A 25,508-nucleotide genomic window follows, 5' to 3' on the forward strand; every position below is an offset into this window, starting at 1 on the left:
TCGAGCCAGATCCACAACGTCCAGGGTACTTCAAGGGGTATAATACTAAGCACGCGTGGACTCACAAAACATGCTTATGGGATCTGCCTTACTTCAAAGACCTCCTTTGCCCACACAACATCGACGTGATGCACACTGAGAAGAATATCGCCGAGGCACTTTTTGGTACATTGTTCGGCATAGATGGGAAGTCAAAGGATAATACTAAGGCTAGAGTCGATCTGGAGGCGCTATGTGATAGGCCGTTACAAAACATGAAAGAACCGAAAGGAAAGCAGAACTGGACGAAGCCAAAGGCATGGTTCAATCTTGGAAGGCCAGCTATGAGGGAAATTCTCTTGTGGGTGCAACAGCAGTTGATGTTCCCCGATGGGTATGCAGCGAATCTAAAGAGGGGAGCGAATCTTGATAAACTGAAGATATTTGGTCTCAAGAGTCATGATTGGCACATATGGATTGAGCGGGTAATGCCGGTGATGTTGCGTGGCTTCATCCCTGAGGATGAATGGCTAGTACTGGCAGAACTCAGCTATTTCTTCCGTGTTCTTTGTGCGAAAGAACTATCGCCTGGCGTGCTAGAAGAAATGGAAGAGTTGGCGCCGGAGTTGATCTGCAAGTTAGAGAAGATCTTTCCACCGGGCTTCTTTAATCCAATGCAGCATTTGATTTTGCATCTCCCGACCGAGGCAAGATTGGGGGGGCCCGTGCAAAATCGTTGGTGCTACCCAACTGAGAGGATGCAGAAGACGCTTCGAGAAAAATGTAAAAATAAACGTAGAATTGAAGCATCGATGGCTGAGGCATTCATCACAGAGGAGGCGGCAAACTTCGTAACAGCGCACTACGAAGCCAAAAATCGTCATTTGCATAATCCGAAGCCTCGGTACAATGCTGACGAGCCTAAAAAGGGTGGATCCAACCTCAGCCTATTCAAAGGGAATCTCGCACCAGCTAGTGTTTCACATCCAGTATCTTTGGATAACGAAGAATGGCGGACCATTTCGTTGTATATCTTCAACAACCTGATAGAAGTGCGGCCGTACATCGAGTAAGTTCTCGGTACATTGTTTCGCAACTTCTATTTCCTTTGAACTACTCTTATTCCTGGATATGTCATACAGTCGATACGTCGCCATATTCTCGTATGGAGCGGAGATCCAAAAGGATTCCGTCGAAGAGTATGAGCTTCTCGCAAAGCAAGGAGGTGGCTATCCCGGTTTCATCTCTTGGTTCAAACAAACGGTAATTTCTATTAGACAATTTCATTTCATTCGCTAATTTGTGCATAATGCAACAATCCTTTCATATTAAACTTGTAGGCTAATTCAGAGTCTATGGACGCCGAATTGAGACAAGTCGCTAATGGTTTTGACTATAAGGTCCGTTCATTTGACAAGTACGACATCAACGGGTATCGCTTTCGTACCTATGGCAAAGAGCTATCTATGGCCGACCGAAAGTCTACAAATTGTTGTGTATCTGCTATCGGCGAAGGAGGTACCGAGTATTATGGGAGAGTTGAAGCAATTTATGAACTTCTGTTCTATGGTGAAAACCCACCGAATGTCGTAGTCTTCAAATGTTATTGGTTTCAGCCGAAGGAGACTAGAAGGACTCATGAACATATAGGGCTAGTTGAAATCAACCAAAGCACTCATTTAGATGTTCCTGATGTCTATATTATGGCTCAACAGGCGACCCAAGTATTCTATCTACCGTGGGCCTGCCAAACTAATCCAAATCTGAAAGGTTGGGATGTCGTTTATGAAGTGCCGCCACGTGCTAGACTTTCTCCCCCAAAGGAAGAGGATTATGAACCTCACATTAACCCAGACACATATGAAGGAGAATTCTTCCAAGAGACACGTCTTTCCAAAAAGCGTTTCAAGAACCGCTATACTTCACCCCAAAACATTGAAGTAGACAGCGACAATGAATCCGACATCACCCCAGAGGAGGAACAAGAAGAGCCGGAACAAGAAGAGGTTACTGCTGCGGATGACCTGTCAATGCTTGACCGATTACGTCAAGGTGGCCTTGCACATGTTGATGCCAATGAACCCTATGAGCCCATCATTGATTATAGTGATGATGATGATTATGCATTTATTGATGATACTGATCGAGATTATTAGTAGTGTCAGGTATTCAATTTTTTTATGTTGTACTTGATGATGATACACTTAAGTGATATACATATTATTATTCATGTCGGTACTTTTTTATGTTGTACTAATTTCGTTTATTCTTTGTCATGGCAGGTGTTGAAAGATGGTGGGCGCTGGTCGGGAGCGCGCCGAGGCCCCTTCTTCGTCGGCGCGTGGTGCGAGGTCTTCCATTCCACACGCACCTCTCCGCCGAGCGTTGCTGGACAGTATGGCGACACCGCCGGGCCCTTCTTCGTCGACCGCGGTGCCCAGCAGGGGACGAGGTAAGAAGAAGAGAGGAGGTGGAGCACGTGGTCGCGGGAGAGGAGGTAGGGTGACTCTTACGGCGCCTTCCTCGCCACCGCCCCCAGCTGTTTCACCCGAGCACGTGACTGCTAGGGTGGACTCGTCTGAGGAGGAGGCTGCACGGACTCCGGTCCACGAGTCTTCGGCCCACGAGCCTCGGGTCGACGGGCCTTCGGCCCACGAGACCCCGGAGGAGCACACGTCTGGATGGGGTACCTGGTCGGGTCAGCCTGAGCATGGCGGGGAGCCGAGTGGCCATGCTGATGATGGCGGGGAGCCGACTGATGAGGAGGGGGAGGAGGGGGGCAACGTCTACCAGCGTGGTGCTACACGGCTCCCGTCCGTGCCGGTGACCCGCGAGCAGAGGTGGTTGATTTTCCCTGATGGGGAGAGGTACGTAAGTGCATTTAATATTTTTGTACCTTCTGCATTCACGTTTCTTCAAATAACTAATGCGTTGGCCTTGTCATGCTGCAGGGGTTGGGACCACCATCATAGTGTCCGCCGGCCCAACTCCGTCCTTGGAGTTCTTTGCCGGCAAAACTTCCCGGGGTTTGTCACGTTGCCTGGTGAGGGTCGGCTTCCAGAGCTTGGATTGAGCTGGGAGCACTACGTGGCTGCCCCGGCCCCGCCGGATGAGATTATCGACGGTGTCGTGTGCGACACGAGGGCAGACATGGTGATCAGAAAGTTCTGGGTAATTTCTCCTTTACACATTTAAAAATCTTCAACTAGCTAGTTATTAATTGTACTAATCAATATTGTCTCATTTGATTGCAGACATTCTACAGGTGTGAGGAGGGATACGAGGAGGACGCGGCACATGTTATCGAGAACGTCTGCAAGCGCCTACTCCAGAACTTACGGCACGAGGCTCGGGTGCAGGCTGTTCGAGACTACTACGCCTTGCGTGGTATCAAGAAGACCAAGCCGGCGTGCCGCGATAAGTTCCTGAGTAAGGAGCAGTACATGAAGGTAATTCTTAAGGCCTTCTCTACTTAAGTTCCTTCATTTAGTAATTCTTAGCCGTAGCGCTCAAGTTTCTATTTGCTAACTTAGGCGCCTCCGAGATGGTGTGCGGATCGGATGGATTGTTGGGAGGTGTTGGTCGATGAGTGGTGCTCAAAACAATGGCTAGCCCTCCACAACGAGGCCAAGGACAAACGTGCCCAAATGGAAGGTGTGCCACACCATCAAGGCAGCTCCAACTTATATCAGTTCGGGCGCAACTGGGTATGTGGTTTGCTTCATGATTCATGCAATTCATTCATCATGCTAGCTTGAGCCCTTTAATTACTAATTTTCATTGTTTCTCTCTTTCAGGCACGCTACAATAAGGCGGATAAGGTGCCAGAGGTGTACGACCTGTATGCCATGGCCCACACTGCCTCTTTCAAGAAAGTCAAGGCTTTCTCTCAGTCTGACCTCGATGATGCAAACAACTTCACCAACATCTCCTCCCACAACAAGCTCGTGAGATATAGAGATGAGGGGAAGGCGAGGAAAGGGGAGGACTTTAACCCGAGCCAGGGTCCCATTGATCCAGAGCTGGTGATGATATCTGGTGGCGGGAGGTCCCATGGCTCCATAGCCATTGGAGATGGACTTATCCGTTGTCCTAGCACTCTCCCGGAGATCAAGGCGCGCCAGTCGAGCTCCGCTCCTGAGATAAGGCCTCGTGAACGGCCAGTGCAACTCGCCATCAAGGTTAGTGATACGTACTCAGTTATCTTTCTCCATTACATTGTGTGCGCTTCCATCAATGATTACAAATGGTCATGTGAGTGGTGTTGCAGGCTGCTATACAGAGTGAGAGAGATAGAACGGAGAAACTTCTGGCGGAGGCGGCGGAGAGGCAGCGGGAGTTGGAGGAGAGGACGACAAAGATGATGGAGGAGGAGAGGGCACGGAATGACATGCAGGCAAGGGCCATGTACGAGCTCCTTGTGGTAAGTTTCTTCTGCAGATTAGCCAAAACATTCATGTAGTGTTTGTCTCATTACTAACTAGTATGACTGAGTCGTCAAAACCAAATGTGCAGTCTGTGTGCGAGAAGACAGGTCAGACCGCTCCGCCGATGCCAGTGATTGCTCCTGGGACCACGGTGAGTTTTATTTGAATTTTTTTGGTTGTTTTTTGTTTTTTTTGGGTTTTGTTTGGTTGGGTGGGTTTTTTTCTAGGGACGCTCCGCCGATGCCAGTGATTGCTCCTGGGACCACGGTGAGTTTTATTTGAATGGACATTACTTGCTAGTCTTAACATTTGAGTGTCATCATGCTAACAAGACATTGGAAATGATCTTTGGTGCAGCGTAACTCCAGACAAGCATCGCACGATCCTTCTCCAGCTACCGACACGAGCCACCCCGCTCCTACACCTCCTGGATCTTGGTAAGTTTATCTAGTGTTTTGCTTAACACATGCATAAAGACCTAGACTTAGCTTTATTTCCTCCAATGCTTACCATAATGACCTAGACTTAGCTTCTTCTCCTCCAAAATGACTTAATAAGCTTACTGACCTCCAAAACCATCCATTTTACCTAAGTTAGCTCTAAAACGATCTGTACTTAGCTTACTTATGTCAAAAATTGCATAATTAGCTTAGTTAGCTCATAGACGATCCATTTTACCTAAGTTAGCTCTAAAATGACCCATTTTACCTAGGTTAGCTTATAAATGATCCAGTTCATCCAAGTTAGCTCAAAAATGACCCATTTTACCTAGATTAGCTCCTAAATGATCCATTTTACCTACGTTAGCTTTAAAATGACCCATTTCACCTAGGTTAACTCCAAAATGACCCATCTTACCTAGGTTATCTCATAAACGATCCATTTCAACTAATTTAGCTCATAAACGATCCATTTCACCAAGTTAGCTAAAAAACGATCCATTTCACCTAAATTAGCTCTTAAATGATCCATTTCACCTAAGTTAGCTCAAAAAGATCCATTTCAACTAAATTAGCTCATAAATGATCCATTTCACCTAAGTTAGCTCAAAAACGATCCATTTCAACTAAGTTAGCTCATAAATGATCCATTTCACCTAAGTTAGCTAAAAAACGATCCATTTCACCTTAGTTACCTCAAAAACGATCCATTTGACCTTAGTTAGCTCATAAACGACCCATTTCAACTAAGTTAGCTCATAAATGATCCATTTCACCTTTAGCTCATAAACGACCCATTTCAACTTAGTTAGCTCATATATGATCCATTTCACGTAAGTTAGCTCATAAATGACATACTCTTCTTGTTCTAGTCTTCTTCTTGTTCTACTCTTCTTGTTCTAGTCTTCTTCTTGTTCTACTCTTCTTCTTGTTCTACTCTTCTTGTTCTAACTTTCTTATTTTTCATTTTGCAGATTTCATTCACTTGACGAAAGCTTGCATAGATGGAGTGCTCCTTATCCCTTTCTCTGTTTCTTTTGTATCGTTGAACTATGCATGTGTCGTTGGATGAAACTATTGTAATATATATGGTTGGATGCCTCTATGTTGAACTTGTTATGTATGATGGAACTATGCATGTAATATATATGGTTGGATGATGAAGTTATGTGTTGGATATCTTATATGTTTGCTCTGTAATGGCCTTTTGAAATATATCTATATATGTCATATATATTTGTGATGAAAATTGTTGGATTTAATAAAAAAACAGATAAAAGAGCCAATATGCAGGCTCTTTGCCGTCTGCCACCGACGGCAACGGGCTCTTTGCCGTCTGCCGCGGACGGCAAAGAAGACACGTGGCATCCAGCTGTGCTTCCTGGGAGCTGACCCATTTGGTCAGTATGCCTACAGTGGCAGACGGCAAAGACTTTTCCATCAGTGGCAGACAGCAAAGAACCTGCACTTTGCCATTAGTGGCAGACGGCAAAGAACCTGCCATGTAGTGACGTGTAGATGACATCATACGGCGGACGGCAAAGACACTAGAAATTTTGCCGTCAGCGGCGGACGGCAAAGGCCTGCCGTTAGCCACTTAACGGACTGACAGCGCAATTATTGCCGTCCACTCTCTTTGCCGTCCGCCGCAGACGGCAAAGGGCCTTTGCCGTCAGCCGCCAGGAAGCAGACGGCAAAGTAGCTGTTTACCGTAGCCTACTTTGTCGGAGCCTTTTGCCGTCTGCGGCTGACAGCAAAGGCCTTTGCCGTCTGCCGTTCATGCCTTTGCCGTCCGCCGTGGCAGACGGCAAAATAGCTGATTCCTGTAGTGAATGAACTCTAGCCAACTCAAGTTCATTTTTCTTGCCAATGTCGGCCAAATCATGGGCAACCAATACCTCAACCAAAATTTTGGCTACCCAACGCTTTGATGGGGCAACCTTGGGCACAAACCAAACATACCATTGGTCATGCCACAACACTAACGCCACCCTCGGCAAACTGAAACCGACCATGTCTAGCGACGATATGAGCGTGTCGCTCACTGCGGTCGCCGAGTCCAAAGGCAGTGCTGGAGTTGTGCCCCGTTGTTGGCCCCAATGACCCACATGAACGGTTGTCGGTGGCGAGGAGGTCGTCGGCCAGCTCCTCCATTGGACTAGTCTGCGCTACGTCGTCCCGACGGGTGTGCCCCACATGTCTGTTTCCCTGTTTTCCCGGCCATGCTCGAGCGTCAGTGCTCCGTGTTGCGCATTAGGCCTTTCACTATGTAGGCCAAGAGAGACAACTTATTGTTTATTTGAGCCGTTCAAGTATAATCATGTGGCATTTGCTTATTTCTCATTCCTCTCCAACCCTCTTCTCCATCGATCATGTCGCCCTCCAGTCGAGTACATCCTCCCGCATGCCTCATTTGAACATTCTGCCGAGTATCATTCGCATGTACCCACCCTAGTCCTCTTTCAATAGATCTCCATACCCCGAGATGAAATCGAGAGGGAATGAGTGGGGGCACGTGATACCTAAGGCGGATTCAAAATTTTGAACCGGTGATCATAGCATCTACAAATCATATATAAAGGGTATTCAATGTTCGTTTCGTTTTTGAACGTACAATATACTCCCTCCTATCCTTTCTAGTTTACATATAAGTTTTATGTGTAGTCAAAGTATATCTACTTTGATCAAAAAGGTATCAACATTCAACAACTCCCAATCAATATTGTTAGATTCGTACGTACTCCTAGATTTGTACTCGAGATGGTTTCCAATTTGACTATTGACAAGATTAATAGTACATGAGATGTATAATGTAAAAACTATATCATTGGAAACTCCTTTCACATACGAATTTGACTGTATGCTTTGTGTAAGTTGCATGTCATATATTATTACTCTAACATTTGGTCAAAGTTAGCCTCGAAAAACGCATTAGACCCTGTATGCTTTGTGTAAGTTGCATGTCATATATTATTACTCTAACATTTGGTCAAAGTAGTATAGTGGAAGTGGATCCTCTGACGTAGGTATCTCTGCCTTACCCTCCCTTTTGGTCACTTACTGGCGGACCCCATGCTTGCTAGGCCCCGCATGTCAGTTACTCAATGGGTTCGGCCACGTCAGGGGATCCTCATCCGTAGTATACTCCCACTGTTTTTATTTACTCCATATAAAACGGAGGGAGTGGTGGTATAATAAATGACGCGGGCGGGGGAGGGGGAGGGACGTCGGTTTGCTCTCAAATGCGGTCCCACAAGCGAGCGAAAACGCAAGACGAAGCGCGTTCCATTCGGTGAGCGACGTGGCGGGTCCAGCGTGCCGGGCTGCAACGCGAACGCGACAAGAGCGATGTACAGTCAAAACCGATTGACCGGTCGTCACCGGAACCACTATTCACACCAGAACCTTCGCTGCTCGGCCTACGCCAGCCACTGCCCTAAAACCACACCAAATCTCTAGCCCATTCCCCCACCTTTCGATCCCCTAGCCCGCATCAAGCGTCCCCTAGTTCACCGGAAAGTCATGGTGCGCCGCAAGATCACTTACTACAAGATGCTGAAGCCGGAGCGCCGCACAGAAATCGCGGCGGCAGTTGGCGCCACAGACCTCCGTACCCAAGCTCACTTTGCGGCGGGCCAATCCCCGAGTTCTCTGGAGCCAAGCTACGAGGAGGAGGAAGCCGATCCAATGTTCATGGCGGAGGTCGCGGCGCAGAAGGCCCCCGATGGGTATGAGACGATGGACGTCGACTTCGTGCCGCCGTCCGAGTCCCCCATGGTGCAGGCGGACCAGCGGTTCAACATGGCGATACTAAAGGAGGACCGAGAGGCAGAGGCTCAACTCGACGTGGAGCGCGCGCATGCCGCTACCATCGAGGCTCTCCTGCAGGTGGAACCGGATGTCGTGGATGTGAACCGGGCGGCAGAGCCTCAACTTGAGGCGGAGCGCGCGGATGCCGCTGCCATCGAGGCCCTCCTGCAGGCGGAATCGGACATCTTGGACTTGAACCGGGCGGAGGAGGCTCGACTCGACGCGAAGCGCGCGGATGCCACTGCCATCGAGGCCCTCCTGTAGGTGGAACCGGACGTCCTCGACTTGAACCGGGCTGTGCTCTCGTCCGTGCAGAGCGCCTGCACGCTCCGCTTGAACGAGTAGCTAGAGGCCAAAGACAACCATGGTGCGGAGACACACGTCGGCAGCGACGGCTGGTTCGCGCCGGCAGCCAAAGACGACGAGGTCGTCTCTTTCCGCGAGCAGTGATAGTTTTTCTTTATGTTGTTGTTTTTATGGATCTTTTGCTATGTAAAAATATATATTTGTTATGCAAGTCGCCTGACTTGGGTCAGTCTACCATTTCAGGCGGTTGGATGAATATCCTACGTCTCCTAACCCTTATTTCCTTCTTCCTCATCTCTTCTTCTTCCCCAACAGACCACCGCACGGGCCGTACGGATACTCCCCAACATGCGGTTGGATAAACATACTCTATGAACAAAAATTATGTGTCAGCGATAGGATGGCTGAGTTTGGTGTGTTCACATGCGACAGCACGTGTCAGTGAGGGTGCGTTCCCTTGGTTGGGTTTGCGGCGTGCAAGAGCGACTGTGAGGGTGTGGTGCGACCGCGGCGTGCAGGAGCGACCGTGTGAGGGTGCGGTGCGACCGCGATAGCCGTGCGCAAGTGTACCTCCTTCTCATTTTGAAAACTTTAGGCAAGCTTGGCAAAAATGTGTGGCGAAGTTTGGCAATGCAAGGCCAAGACCCAAACAGGATAAGTACGTACTAGGAGTACTAGTGTTAAAAAAGAAAGGCTGGGTTTTCCTTCACGGAATTTAATCGATACAAATCCTCGTTTCACGTGTCAATTAATGCGTATTTTTTTCTCCAAATACCAAAGAGCTAACCATCTCACTCCTCATTGCTTGATTAATGCAGCGCCATGCAAACCAACCTTCTCACTTCTGCATGCATGCAGGGGATATTAATGTCCTTGGTTGCTAACCCCATCAATTTTGCCTCGATTAGTGTTAGTGGCCCTTTGCAAATTGTAATTTTTATATACTGGCCTTGTGTACAAAAAAATGGAGGTAGTAACTATATTTGACTTCCTTCCCCATTGCGGTGACGTCGACGATATTTTTTTGGTGGTTTGGCAAAGTGCGTTCGATGGAGAACACCATTGAGGGAGACCACGGTAAGTCGTTCGCAAGTGCCTCCTGCAAGCCGAGACAACCGCCTTATTTGCATCCAGGAAGTCATTTACTAGTACTACTAGGAGTAACTAATGCGGTGAGATGGCTTCTCAAAGAAGACGATGGAGAAGCGGAGTCACCGAAGAGTGAAATGATGGTTGCTTCGTCCGTGCTTTTGTGATTTGACGCCTCACTGCTTTGTGATTTGTGATAGAAGGGACAAGGGAGTAGACTCTATGCTCTATACTGTACTACATGCGTCCAAGCATGGGAGAAAGAGGAGAGACGTTGCATTTTTCTATTCCTTCAATCAATCAATCAGGGAGCTTCGGTTCCATCTTTTTGGCTTTGGCAACACCGTCCACAATGGTTCCCATGATGCCAAAAGCTATTTTCACATTTGGCTACACATTGTGGATGCCCTTAACCGTACCACTTGGTTTTGCTCCTGTGTGCTATCTATACAAATCTCAATTATATTGATCTAAAAAATTATAGAATCAAGATTAGTAAAAAGGAGGTGATTTTGCCGCGCGGATGGCGGGGGAGGTTTCTTATTTGAGCAATGCTACATCCACGTAATGGTTTACGTAAAGTTACAAACTGATGTGATGTGGGACTATTTGATTGGATTAAAGGAGAGGATTAGGCCCACCCCACCTGAAAATCAGGGGGGCATATATAGATTAGACGGAAAGTATACGTAGCAGCTACGTAGCCCTTTGTAAGTCTAGGATTAGACTTCTTATTTTCGGAGGACGTTGTCCTGGCGGTTTACTAACATGCGGTCCCGCGTGTCAATGCTTTACCAAGCCGATATGCGTCCCACATGAGGCAGAACAATGGCAGAAGCAACACGTGGTTAAGTTGAAGAAGATGAGGGAGAAGCGGATTCAGCAACGAGTGAAATGATGGTTGCTTCGTCCCTCCAACTTAACTGCGGGAAAGGTGCAGCTTTGTGATTTGACGCCTCATTTCTCATTACTACACCGGCGCCATGACTGGGGTGCTTCACCCCGGCTGCTCTGCACTGTATTCCGGTATGGCACGTGGACCCGGTAGCTTGATGTCCCACATGTCGGCAAAAGGGACTGGAAGATTTATGAAAGCGAGCGCTCCACTCTTACAACGGAGGAGTAGACGACACGACGGCCCAATGAACTGTCACTTGTACTGTATAGTACTATAGTTTTGTTGTTTCGCACGATCCATCGATACAAACCCGATTAAACAGGGAAGGGCAGGATTTTTCCCGTGCGGTAGATGATACTGGCCATACATTTCAAAGGCAATTTTAATGTATGCAAACAGAATAATTCTAAGTAACAATATGATATCTAGTAAAACTAAAAACACATAGTATTTATTGTGTTAGAGTGTAGTAGTGCTGTATTGCATAGTTGTTAGATGTAACATGCGAGAACGTGTAGAGATGTAGTTTTGGAGGGCCTACAGAGAGAAAGCGTAATACGGTCACCGAACTTCAGAATAAGCTGATTACGGTCACTATATACGTTTTGCGGTGGTTATACGGTCACTTGCTCACAGCTCAGCATCGGATTGCACTCTGTTGACTGGCCAAATAGTCTGCATGGTGCCATGTTGACTAGTTAAATTGACCATGTTCATTGTGGGTCCCACCTGTCAGTTCGCATAGGTAAAAGGTCAGATAAAAACAAATTTACGCAGGCGCGACAAGGCTCCAACCCGTGCACGGGAATCACCTGGTTGTGTATGTGTCTGTCAGGGCCTGATGTGTGCGCATGCACGTGTAGGTTGAGCACTTGAGCGTGAGAGTGTGTGTTGGTCGTGTGGTGTACTGGTGTGTGCATGCATGCGTGCGTGTGTGCGTGTGAGTGTTGCGTGCGTGCGTGTGAGTGTTGCGTTCATGCGTGGATGCGTGTGTACATGTGAGTGTTGCGTGCGTGCGTGGGTGCATGTGTTTGTGTGAGTGTTGCATGGATGCAGTTCGTGTGCATGCGTGCGTGTGTGTATAATCACCACACCAGCTCTTGTGTGTTAAAACAGACGGCTCAGCATATCAATACAAGGCCACCTTGTCCGTTGTGCCCGCGGTCATGACTTCGAACCACCGTCCAAATTTTTTTTGTCGTTTGTTTTCATTCTTACTAGCAAGATGCCCGTGCGTTGCACGTAACATCAAGATGCATTTGTATGACTTGTTTATCTTGTGAGAGAAAACGATGAATGAGGGAAGGCCTTATTTGCAAATGTGGAGAGGTGTGTGGGTACCTTTTTGCAAAATTGCCATAGTTTCTTTCCTATCCGTTAGATATAAATCGGACGGCCTATATTGCAGGATGGCAGGCACACCATCATCACCAACTCTGTTTTTTATAAGAGTGTATTTTATGCATTTTATAAGATTGTAGATGTAGAGTAGATACAAGTCGACAGGTGGGCACGATGGTAGTGAGATAATGTGATGCAACACTAGAGGTGCCACGTGGAGCATTTAACTGGTCAACTAGTCATGTCATGAGAAAATACAGAGTTGTACGGTGAGCTCGTGACTGCATAATAACCACTAAACGTAAATGGTGACCGTAATGAGTGGATTCTGAAGTCCAATGTACGTATCGTGCTTTCGCTTCAAATACAATGATCGTCATTGCATATATCGCGAGAGAAAGATGAAACATGCGTGAATTTTCTGGGGGCTTACTTTTAGAGGACCTGGAGATAGTTTTGTGTGCATACGTGAAAGGGGCGTACAGGGGGTATGCGATGGAGAGAGAGATGCTCTTCGTTTCTCTTTATTATGTCGGGACCCCGATTCCAAGTCACGTCGATCTAGCCGGTAACACCTCATATCACTTTGCGGCCTCACGCACGGTATTCCCATGGGTGTCGCCTTACCCTGGCCCGGGACCGTTTGTGCCTTTTGGCTCACGTATATGATTGTGTCGCTAGCATCCATATGACAGAGAACCTGGGCCGACATGGCTAGTCGTGAACCCAAAGCGGCACTAACCTATGCGGACAGGCATACATGTTCACATCGAGCATGTCGGTCAGCAGCTTGTGAATCCGGGATGTAGCACTAGGCTAACAGGACTCTGGGGAACCCGGGCTGTAGCAGGCTAGGCAGGACTCCGGATGTCACCGCGTGACATTTCCCCGAAGGGACAGACACAGGAACGAAGTGAAACACATGCCGGCCAGTCAAGTGTCCTGAGCAGTAGTGCTGGGCTAGCAGGACTCAGGTGAACCGGGCTGTAGCGAACTACTATGGCTCAAGGAAGCACTAGACTACATTTCCCCATAAGAGAGGCTGCCAAGGATAAACAACTAGATTGTCGGATCCCACACATAGCAATACATGTCACACGTACGCATGACATGCAAGTATGTGTTGTACAACATGGCATCACAACATAACGCAACTCATATAGATAAAGGCCCAGAAGAGCCACATAGCATTAAATACAAATAGGGGTCACATGACCCATCATTCAGAGCATACAAGCAACGGAAGCATTACATGTCTGAGTACAGACAATTACAAAATAAAAAGGCTAAGAGGCCTGACTATCTACAAGTCCCTCCCAAGGGTACAAGGTCGTAGCTGAGGTAACAAGCTACTCGTCGAAGTCCAAGCGGTACTACTAGTGAGACAGATGTCTCACCTGCAAAACATAAATAAAGCAAACGTGAGTACAAAGGTACTCAGTAAGACTTACATCAGATCCTATCATACATGCATTTGTATCAAGAAGGTAATGTGGGGTTTAGTTGCAGCAAGCCAGCTTTGACTCAGTGGCTATCCTGTTCTACGACAACGAGAAACTTCTTTGAGGTGAGGCAGCGCACATGAGTCCACTAATCACCACATCAATACACTACTATGGATTCATCCTCGTCTTCCTACGAGAAAGCCATCCATAGCACTCACACTTGTCTTGAGCATTTTAGAGTATCCACTTTAAGTTGTCTATGTACCACGTAAGCATCCAAGAAGTCCATAACCGAGGACACGGCTATTCGAATAGATCATGATAACCCTGCAGGGGTGTACTTCTTCACACATGCTCTCACCACTTATCGTCGTTTACACGACATGTACTCGGCAACCTTCAAGAGGAAGCCCAGCGAGGGTGTCGGCCACGACCTGACTAACCACGCAAGTCTCTCATCCAGGTTTATCGCCTATTCGGGTTCCATCCGCAAGGAGATCTGGCCGGGGTGTCGCTCACGGCCCCAAACGATGTGAGCAGGGTTCCCAAGCCCACCATCCGGGTGCCACTTGGTACACCGTGCCACTGTGCCTAGTTTGTCCCAAGCCCACCTGGCTGGGTGCCACTTGGTAGACTACTAACACTACCTACAAACACCAGAAACTATTTGCAACTCCTGGACAGAGATCAAGTTGGCTAATAAGTCGAGAGGGGCACTTAAGCATTCCAATGTGTGGTAGTAGCTAGTAATTGGACAACATACACGGAACTCAGTGCTTAAGGATGGTTCCAGTGAGACAACCCACCATGTACTCCTACATGGCCTCTCACCACTACCTTTACCAAATCGTGTTCACACGCTTAACTCTCAGCACCAGAACATATCGTACCACTCCAATTCATTCCCGATGAATCAGACCTGACACAACTCTAAGCAATAGCAGGCATGGCATGGCAAGAACACAACATGGCTCAATCAACTCCTACACATGCTAGTGGGTTTTAACTATTTACTGTGGCAATGACAGGTCATGCAGAGGAATGGGTTCAACTACCGCAGCATAAAGTAGCAGTTGAATCGTTGTTGTCCTAATGCAATAAATGAGAGCAGGAGCGAGAGAGTAGGATTGTATCGGAATGAACAAGGGGGTTTGCTTGCCTGGTAGATCAACAGGGGGGCACTGCTCCTCAAACAGGTACTCTGGAATGGTCTCCGGAGCAAGACCTATCGAGAAGGAACGGTGTCGGTAATCAATACACAACCATATGCAACAATATGATGCATGATCATGGCATGAATATGTGATGCTGATTGAGCTAATGCAACTAGCTTTTATTTGGATGAAATCCATTTGAACCAAAGATTCAAATGCATCTCCAAAATAAGCTCTTTATATAAGCTATTTTAGTGTTTCACTTATACAACATGTATAGGTTGGTTTTTCATGCATGAAAATGGTACAAATGGATAGATTGAATTTTTTTGATAATTTTTCATATATAACTTATTTCAATCTGAGCTACGGTTGAATTTCTATGAATTTTTGAAGTTTATAGCATTTTCTGGAATTTCCTGATTTAGTTTAAAACCAGAAAAGAAATAACTGCGTCAGCACTGCGTCATGCTTGCGTCAGCAAGTCAACAGCGCTGACCAAGTCAAACCTGATGTGTGGGGTCCACACGTCAGTGACTCAGTTAGTTAACAGGGGGTTTATTTAGTCTAATTAGGATTAGTGGGCACCGGGTCCACTGGTCAGTGACTAACTAGCTAACTAACCTAGGTTAATTAGTGTTAAACTAATACTAACTAAATGTCAGGGGGGTGGCCCACACGTCAGTGACACAAGGGGGAGGTCAAACCCCGGTCAGCGGGTCAAAACCCGCCGGCGACTCGACGCCGGTGAGGCCAGATGCAGCGGAGGCGTCGGAAATCGCCTTCCGGCGACCAAACGCGCGGCAGAGACCACCTACGCGATGCCCAGGCTCGCGCGCATCTAGTGGGACACGCGGGAGGCCGTGGGGTGGCCGGAGACGATGGTCACGGCAACCATGGCAGTGGCCGGAGCTACGGGAACGGCGGGTTCAGCGCTACGGAGCTCGAGAGGGGCTGCAGAGTGCCTCGACGGCCTCCTGGCATTACACTGAGCACAGTGGTGTGCTCGGTTGCGACCCTAGGTGACAGTGGCCACGGAAGTGACATGAACGGCGGAGCCGAGCTCTCGGCCGCGACGGCGACGGTGTTAGAGGAAGAATTCGAGCTAGGGGAGAGGGGGATCGACGCAGTGGCTCACAGACGATGCAGTAGGCTTCGAAGCGGGCTCGGGGAAGGCCGGACGGCGACGTGCGAGCGGTGGGAATCCACGGCGGCCGGCGGTGAAGAGGACGACGATGGAGGCTCCTCGGGGCGCTTCGGCTTGCGTGGCTGAGGAAGACGATGCAGGGCAACGGCGCGGAGCTCGTGGGCACGACGAGAGGGGGAGGGGGAGATGGTGAGCGTGACAACGGCGAGCGGCGGTGACGGCAGCGTTCGTGCAGCAGCGGGGAAGAGAGCAGAGGAGGGGGGAAAGGTCGGGAGAGAGTGATTGGTGTTCAGGGGGGTGTGTGTCGCCCTCGGGTGCCTCCTGCGGCGAGTAGGGAAGCAGGAGGTGGCCGGCGTGTGCTCGCGCGCGGCGACCATGCGCCCTTCGTCCTCCTGGCAAGAGGAGGAAGACGACAGGGGAGGTGGGGATGGGTCGGGCTGGCTAGTTGGGCTGCACAGTGCCAGGCCGCAGGTAAGGTCCAGGTAGGTTTTTCCATTTTGTTTTTCTTTTCTATTTTTCTGACATTTGTTTCTGGTTTAGTAAAATACTAAACCAATTTATTTTCTTCTGAAAATTATTGTAGGAACTAATTGGATTATTCCAAAGACCCATAGTAAAAATCAGAATTATTGGACATATATAATATATATATATCCAATGCAAATAATTATTGCATTAATTCCAAATGGCCAAAATAAATATTTATGAGTTCCTAAAAATATTGGTTTGAATTTTATCTCTGTCCAATATTTTCAGAGAGCAACATGAACATTTTCTTGAACCTTTTTGGAGCAATTTTTATCTAGGTCATTTCCAGAAATGAATTCTGAGGGTTTCACAAATCCCCATTTCAAATTTAAATGAAATTTAAACATGATGCAAACATGAAGGCTAGCCTAGGTCATACCAGAACTAGGGATGTGACATATTATGACTAACTTTGTATATAGTATAAAAATATACAAATTCATAGTGCGGAATAAATATCATTGTGGGCACCATGCAATGCAAATTAGCATTCGTACTCCTCCATATAACTTTGTAATGTTGTATATATATAGAAACTCTAAAATAATTTTTTGGCCACACTTTATTCAAAAGGAATGTTGTATGCGAAATAAACGTGAAGAGAGGGCTTTTTAGATCAATGGGGTACGTGATGTAACATGTGTGAATGTGTAGTTGATGCATTTGGCGGGGCCTATAGAGGTATGTGTGTGTATTACGTATTCGAGAGAGGCATGGATAGAGGGGCCGACGGGGGGCGTGGGAGAGATAGCACGAGAAATGAGAGTGGTCTAGAGAGAGAGACGAATATGACGTCATGACAAGAGATTACATTCCCTTGAGTGTGTATATCCAAGGGGGAAGGGAATAGAGGCACCAGGAGAAATTTTCTGTGTGTGTGGTGTTTGTGTTGGTATGTGTGGGTGTGAGAAGATAATGAGACGTGGGGGCAGAGGGTGTGTCACTGCGTGAGGTCCGGTGGGTCGAGGTGAGGCCCTTCGTTCTGTTCCGTCCTGCGCCACATTGGTCGGCACGTGACGCATTTAGGAAGACCCATGGATGACTAGTCGTACAAGACAAAGATAGCAGAATTGTGAAGGACTCTGTGTCCACTGACAAAGCCGGCTAGGATTTGTAACCCTAGATTCTCGAACTAAGGTAATCCCTTTATCTCTGATATTACTATTCATCCAACCTAACTTTAAGGGGCATCCTACAGAATGCTCTACTAGAATCATACTCGTCGATTAGGAAGAGAGGTGTGAGACAATGCGTGAGAGACAGGCGTAAAGATAATGTGCGTACATGAGACACGTAGGCAGGTCCATGTATATAGAAAGGGTCGATGAGGATTGTGCATGTGTATGTTTGCGAGAGGAAGAGTGCTTGTGATAAAGGTTAGTGAAAACAGTTGTAAATGGTTACGAGAGGGAGGGAGGGTTATATCTAGAGCATGTGTGCGAGAAAGACACCTCGGGAGAGCGTGTGTGAGCATGTGTGAGAGACCACCGATGGAGAGTGAACCTACACGTAAAAGACTGCTCTACACATTGATTAAAGATATAAATTGTATCCAAATATTAGGATGGGATCATGATATTTGCAATTCGCGTAAGGAGCGGTCATTGATCCATCAGACATCTAGATTCTATCGAATTTGAGCATGTCTATGTTATTATTCGACACAATTGATCCACATAGTTAGTATTTTGAACTCCAGACAATGCATCGCTTTAGCAATCGAATATAAACGTGAGTATAGTTCATGTTGTGTGTAAAGCACATTATACATACGAAAGTTACACAATGGACATTATAAATAGCTACTACCTATGAACTAGCATACATTTGAATTCAACTTAAGGTGGTTTAAAAAATCAAATTCAACATGAAGTCCATTCAATTATTTGAATTTGATATCATGGCATTTGTAAACCATACCTAAATTATGGGGGCACCAATCTTTGCTCTGATTTTGTACATAATAGCACATGTAGTCGTGTACAAAATAGATTCAAATTTAGCTCCTCCATTCCAAAATAATCTTAGTTATAGGATTTTCAAGTGTCAAAATTTCAAAAAGAAGCGGATAATTTAATGAGGTTTTCAAACATACAAGGTCAAATATAACATTGTATATTTAGGTCAATCCTCATAGTTCAAGAGTACTCTAAACGTGAACGCTTGTGTTTCAAAATTTCGAACGAAGCGCCAAAAGAACCTCTACTCGCCCGAAACCGCGTGAGACCAATGTTTGGTAGTACAAGGAAATTACTTTTCTAATAACTCCGACCCGTGAAACCTACCGGCCTGACGTCCAAAGGTCTAAACCGGGGTAGGTTTGTAGCTTCATCTAGACGCCACGCAACGGCATCCGAAAAACATTCATACACAATGGCCGCCTAAGCACACATGCGTGCAGCCGAAATCGCTCCCGCCCACTATTTGGGACACCTGGGATTACCATCCTACCCCCGACCCGCAGTAGGTCCGAAATTTAAGAGGGGGCCAAAGTTTGTACTTTCCCCAAATTTCTAACAAGCACGTCCCATCTTCTGTTCAAAAAAGCCAAAAACAAACGCGTCCCAGATCGAAACATGGTTCCCCCCACCCGTCTGATTCCCCATTCGTACTCCGTGGGCGCCAAAACTACCTCTCCACCAGCCGCGAAACCCCGGCGTCCTCCGTCTGCCACCCCATCCCACCCATCAACAGCCGCCCTCCTCCATCACGCCGGAGCCGATACTCTGACGTCATCGTCCACCGCAACCTCAACCGCAACGCCCTCCACGGCTAGTAGTTGAAGCCGAGGCCGAGCCGTCCGTACCCGAGCCAGTTCAACCACGTCGTCCTGCGCCTCACCGCTGCCGCTCCAACTTCGCCACCCTCCACCGCACCGAAGTTGTTCCTGCTACGCCGTCCTTCGCCGCCTCGGATCTGCTTCCCCTCCGCCGACATACGGCCACGGCAACACAGTCAACAATTTGGCCATGGGTTTGTCCAAGCCTGCACCCTCCAGAACATCGGTTTCCCGGTAAAAAGAAGAAAATCGGCGTGACTTGTGGAGGTGACCACACCGGCAACCGAAAAAGGTACTCCTCTTCCCTTATTCGTGCAAATCTTACATCTATGCTTGCACGGTATTCATCCCACAGAAGACACTAGTTGACCGCTTCTTCTGGATACTAGATGTTCCTAGTAACTCGCGATGCACAAGGTTTCTCCTCATATACTATTTCACCTTAGCTAGAGGTCCGTCGCCCCCCTGAATTTCAATTTCTGGCCACTTGATTCCCAATTAACGGAAGCATTCCCCGGCGTATAACAGGCGCTAGTACGCCTATTACACCGGGGAAGCAGCGCCTTGGTGTTTATCTTAGGGGCGTGTGCGGCCTATAGCTACTGGCGCCCGATCTGGAGGTCGGCCAGGATTAAAGGGATGGCCTGGGGGCGCTGCCAAGCACGGCGGTGGTGTGAGGTCGATGGGAGGGCGGGGCGGCGGAGGCAGGGGTCTGGGCCGGTGGTCGCTGGCGGTTCGAGAAAGATCGTCAACAGTGACTGGCGGGAGGGAGACGAAGGCCATCTGCCCGTTCCTTATAGATCGGACGGTTCATTAAAAAAATCGACTGACCTATTTATTTTCAGTCGACTGTTATCTTAGATATGACCACATGTGGTGGTGTGCTGGAGGAGTACCTGCATTTCCTGTGCTCATATATTACAAAATCATACAGAGTAGAATCTAATTTTGTTTGCCATGCAATGTTGTAGAGCTATCATATGTCTCCTGTCATTTATTTTTCAGCCACCTGCTATCTGCCACTTTTACAATGCACTAGTTCTGCACACACTTCACCTTTACTCTCACTGTTGTGTTTTTATGCAAGGGTATTTCAGACTCTGCTGCCATGAGAGAAGCCAAAAAGAAAAGAGAGAAGTCGCTCCAGTTTGGTGTGCGGCTAGGCAAGACATGTTTCAACGCTTTAAAGGGTGTAGTGTCAGCAGATGGAGATGGGGAACGTAGCTCTGGAGTTGATGACCTCGCTCGCAATGAACCACCATCCCAGGTGCTTGCTTTAACTTCGCGGTGTCATATGTGGTTGCATGTTCCATATGGTGTCTAGCTTTTATTCAAAAGGCCGAAGTCAGTAAGATAAGGAAAGATGTTTTTTACATGAACCACCATCCCATGAGCACCAGAAGACAAATAGCTAGTCAGGGAACTGGCCGAGCCAGTGACAAGCCCAGCAAAGATAGGCATCACCTGGAAGCCAACTAAAAAGCTGCGATGGTGGCGAAGCAGCCCGCCTCCCACTAGGCTCTCAGGTCCTAGATGATCATGCTCACCACTCCAGTCGGATGTCTAGCTTGTATTGCTTCCAATTTGGTTAAATTGCATCTGCTTAGCTTACACATTATACCTTTGAATATGACATGTCTTTCTGTTTTTGGTACATACTAGTACATCTGTGTATTAACCATGTTCTTACATCAAACTAATGTTCTTGTGTACCCTCATCAATCACTTATGACGAGGCAGGCAGGCAAGGGGACTACTCCTCATTTAAAGAATGCATCGTCAGCCTCCCGACATGATTCTCAAGAAATAGAAATGCTAGATGAAGATAGTGAACGTAGCTCTGTAGTTGATTACAGCATTTCCCCTACACTAGCATTGCAGGTGCTTGCTCTAACTTGGCAGCGTGATATGTGGTTGCATGTTTCATATGGTGTCTAGATTGTAATTCTTCCAATCTGGTTAAACTGCATGTGCTAGTCTGCTTAGCTTATACATTATACCTGTTAATGTGACATGCCTTCCTGTATTTAGTACATAGTACGTCTGTCTATTAAGCATGTCCTTACATAAAACTATTGTTTTTTTTGTATCCCGCATCAATCAACATGACGAGACACCTTTAGTATATGCAGTGCGTTAGTAGTTGCATCTTTCATATGATTTATAGCATGCGCTGCTTCTAATTTGTTGAAATTCCATTTATGATGGGACGCTTTTAACTTGGCAGAGTCATATTGGTTGCATCTTCCATGTGGTGTCTAGCTTGCATTGCTTCTTATTTGCTGGAATGGTTTCTTCTTAGTTTACACAAACAGTTGTGAACATGTCATGTCGTCCTGTTTTTCGTACATATTCCATCTTGGTATCATGTGTTTGCCTTACATCAAAGTAGTGATTGTCAGTATCATGCATGAATGAGTTCTGAAGAGAGAATTTTATTGCTTTTTCTTGTCGGTTTTACTTGACAATTCAAAATCAATAAAGCGGAAGGAAGTTAGCAAGGCAGTGGATAAAGGTGCTCCTTCCAAACGGAGGGCCTCTACAGTTTCTACTCCTCCACACCCCCAAGATGATTTCCAAGACAACACATGCATAGACACTCAACAAAGCTGTGTTTATGATGAGCACGTCTCCCCTAGTGCAGCATCATCGGTGCTCCCTCTAACTTGGCACTGTTATATGTGGTTGCATGTTATGTGTGATGTCTAGCTTGTATTGCTTCTAATTTTGTTGAATTCCATCTGCTTACTTTACACATTATACTTGAATAAGACACGTGTTCTTGTTTCTAGAACATACAATATATGTCTATCACACCATGTTCTTACATCAAATTACTACTGTTGTGTAACCTGCAACAATCACTTATCATAAGACACGTTTGACTTCGGAGTGTGATATAGGTTACATCTCACATTCTTTTCTAGCTTGTATTACTAATTTGTTGAAATGGCACTTATGACGAGACAGTTTTAACTTGGTAGAGTGATATTTGTTGCATCTTTCATATGGTGTCTAGCTTTCATTGCTTCTAATTTGTTGAAATGCCTTCTCCTTAGTTTACACATCATAAGCTGTGAATATGCAATGCTGTGAATATGCAATGGCACTAATGACGAGAGACCTCTAACATGGTAGTGTGATGTTGTTTGCATCTTGCATATGATTTATTTCTTGTACTGCTTCACATTTGTTTAAACGCCATTTATGATGAGACACTGTTAACTTGGCAGAGCGATATTTGTAGCATCTTTCATATGGTTTCTACCTTCCATTGCATTGCTTCTAATTTGGTGAAATGTCTTCTTCTTAGTTTACACATCATAGTTCTGGTTATCTCTTCCGTCCTGTTTTTCATACATATTACATCCTCCTATCATGTGGTTGTCTAACATCAAAGTTCAGTTCGTTTGTATCACGCATCAATTTGTTTTGAAGAACTAAATTGTTATTTGTTTTTCTTGTCAGCTTGACTTAACATGGCACAGAGAAAGAGGAAGAAACACAGAATGGCAGGGAATGAGAAGCGGATGAATCCTGCAGATTCTGCTGGGACAGATGGTGAAATAGAAGGTCAAAGTCCAGCAGAAAATTATACAAACACGGCATCCCATGCTACACGAGTTGCAAAAAAAGACAAACAGAAACAAATAGCTGCCACCAAACAAGCAGAGGCAGCCCTAGTTCTTGAAACACCTACCACAGTACTACCAGCTGCACGACGTACTCGTGCGTCAACTGAGCTAGCAGCACGTTCCCAAGCTCCCTTGCCACCTGACACTACTTCCCAAGCACTCTTGACACAAGACGAGTTGGCAATATCAGATGAACCTTGTGAGCTTCAACAGCAAGAAGGTAGTTGCTGGAGTCAAGTTACAGTTGCATGCTTCTTTATATGTAGTATCACAGTTTGATGTACACTAATACTTCCTATGTTTGTTGTTGGACTAGCACCTAGGCTCAAGAGGAAACAAACATCAGGGATAATGCTCGATAGGTTAACTAAATCTAGAGGAGGAAGAATCGAGATCCATTTTGAGGCAGGTTTAAAAAGGCCACGTGATGCTACAGAGTCAGCCAAGTTAGTATCAGAGGTAGCGGTTGCTGTTAGGTGTCATGTACGTATCCTCCCAACATGGATTCAGTACAGGAATGACAAAGACGAAACCCAGTTCAACATCTTCCTCGACCATTTATCTGTAAGTATGGTTATGTATGGAAACTAGTAATATCGTCTTGCTCTGTCCAATACTTTCTAGGTTGCTGATAATGAGACTCCCATAATTTTCAACAGATGAGGTTCAAGTTGGATAGCCAAGATGATGCAACCAGACAAGCTTGCAGCCATGTTTTCAAGTCTGCTCTGCGACAGTATCGGTATAACTTGAGGAAAACTCACTTTGAAGGCAAGGCTAATAGTGAACTTTCCCAAACATCTCCAGTGGAAAATATATCTGATGAAGACTGGATAGGCCTCGTTAAACACTGGTCTGATCCGAAGTATCGGGTACACTATATATATATGTCATCAGATCACATGTTGAAGTCCTATTTACGCATGTGCCACACAAATCTATCTTCTTGTAGGTGAACTATTCAAAGAACAAGGCCAACCGTACGAAAGTGAAATTTCAACAGACGACAGGATCTCGTAGCTATATTGCACACTGCGAGGCTCTTGTAATTAGCTGTTGTTTCACTCTTTTCACTGTACCATATTATCAGATCTATATTGACTTGTTCTGAATGCAGAGGAAAGCCCGCAAGGACCAAAAAGTACCTGAACCAAATGTTGTGGAAATCTTCAAGGACTGTCACACCAGCAAGAAGAAGGGCATGACTACACCAGTCAAAACCGCTGTTGTAAGTCCTTAATCCTCATGCCTTTTAACTACTACTTACTCTGACTTGTGCCTTGAACTGCATGGTTTGCAGCCAATGTCTATTACTCTTTTCAATTTTATACACAATTGTCTTAGCGTAATATTGCAACTTACAAGGTTTAAAAGAGAGGAGTGATGTTCCTTTGATCTTGACCCGTAATCTAGTTCCGTCCTGGACTTGCCCACACAATGTTACAATTGCCTGTTTGTCTGTTCTCAGTTGTTTTGTGATATGAATGACGCCATACTATGCTTACCATATTATAAACTTCGTCTCTTTATCCTTAGCCCTCAATACAATGTGAAGAAATAGACAATACATTAGCGATGGTACATGGTCATATGTTTGGAACCTGGTTTTATTATGTACTTTGCAATAAAATACAACTAATATTTTACATGGGTTCACCAGAATAAGTTCTGTATATAGACCAAAGCTATTTTGTTTGGTTTTGCTGCCTCCTTAATATCTTCTGTTCTGGTACTACTAATGTAAAACCTCAACTTTTCAGCGAGCTATGGAAAAAATGGTGGAACCGCCACCTTCTGAAGGTGGCGAGGCAACTATAACCGCAATGTCAGCTCTTGTTGCAGTGGGTCAGTACATGTCCACTAACAGTGCCAAAAGCACGTTCCTGCATAATACTGGGTTGGTTGTTAAGGCAATATCGTCCAAACTGCCTCATGATCAAGATATGCAAGCTCAAAGCAATGTTGTATCTGCGCTCCAGACACAAGTCCATTCCCTAACAGAGATCCTTTGTGAAACAAGGAGAAACATTGCTCAATGTCGTCAAGATATGCATGGTTTTGAAACCAGACTATCAGACATTTGCTATGTTGTTCAGGAGCCTAGGGGAAATGAAGGCGAGGGTTATGGTGCTCCATCAGTCAATACAGCATGAAAACGTAACAGTCAGGTCAAATGAACTGAGCTTCTAAACTTCTGGTGGTGCATTTATCTGCTAGACTGTTAAGTTTTATGCCAACCTTGCTTTTGTCATATAGTTGTAATTTGTTTTGGTGCGATACAAAATTTATTCTTAACATGCAGCCACCACCTGAAGAAAACAGCAAGCCATTTTTGTATAGTGTAGGGTGTTCCTTATATTTGCACTGGTGGCGATCTTTGATGCCGAGTGGATGTAATCTGTGCAATCGCCTTAATAGCCTAGCGTTAGTTTCGGCCTTATTTATTTCCTAGTCTTCTTTTTCCCTGGTTTGCTAGTGGCCGCAACTACCATGGGCCATATACGGGCCATAGGATCCATGGGTCTCCTAC

The sequence above is a fragment of the Triticum urartu genome, chromosome 6 (genome assembly GCF_003073215.2).
Source record: "Triticum urartu cultivar G1812 chromosome 6, Tu2.1, whole genome shotgun sequence".
Taxonomy (NCBI): Eukaryota; Viridiplantae; Streptophyta; class Magnoliopsida; order Poales; family Poaceae; genus Triticum; species Triticum urartu.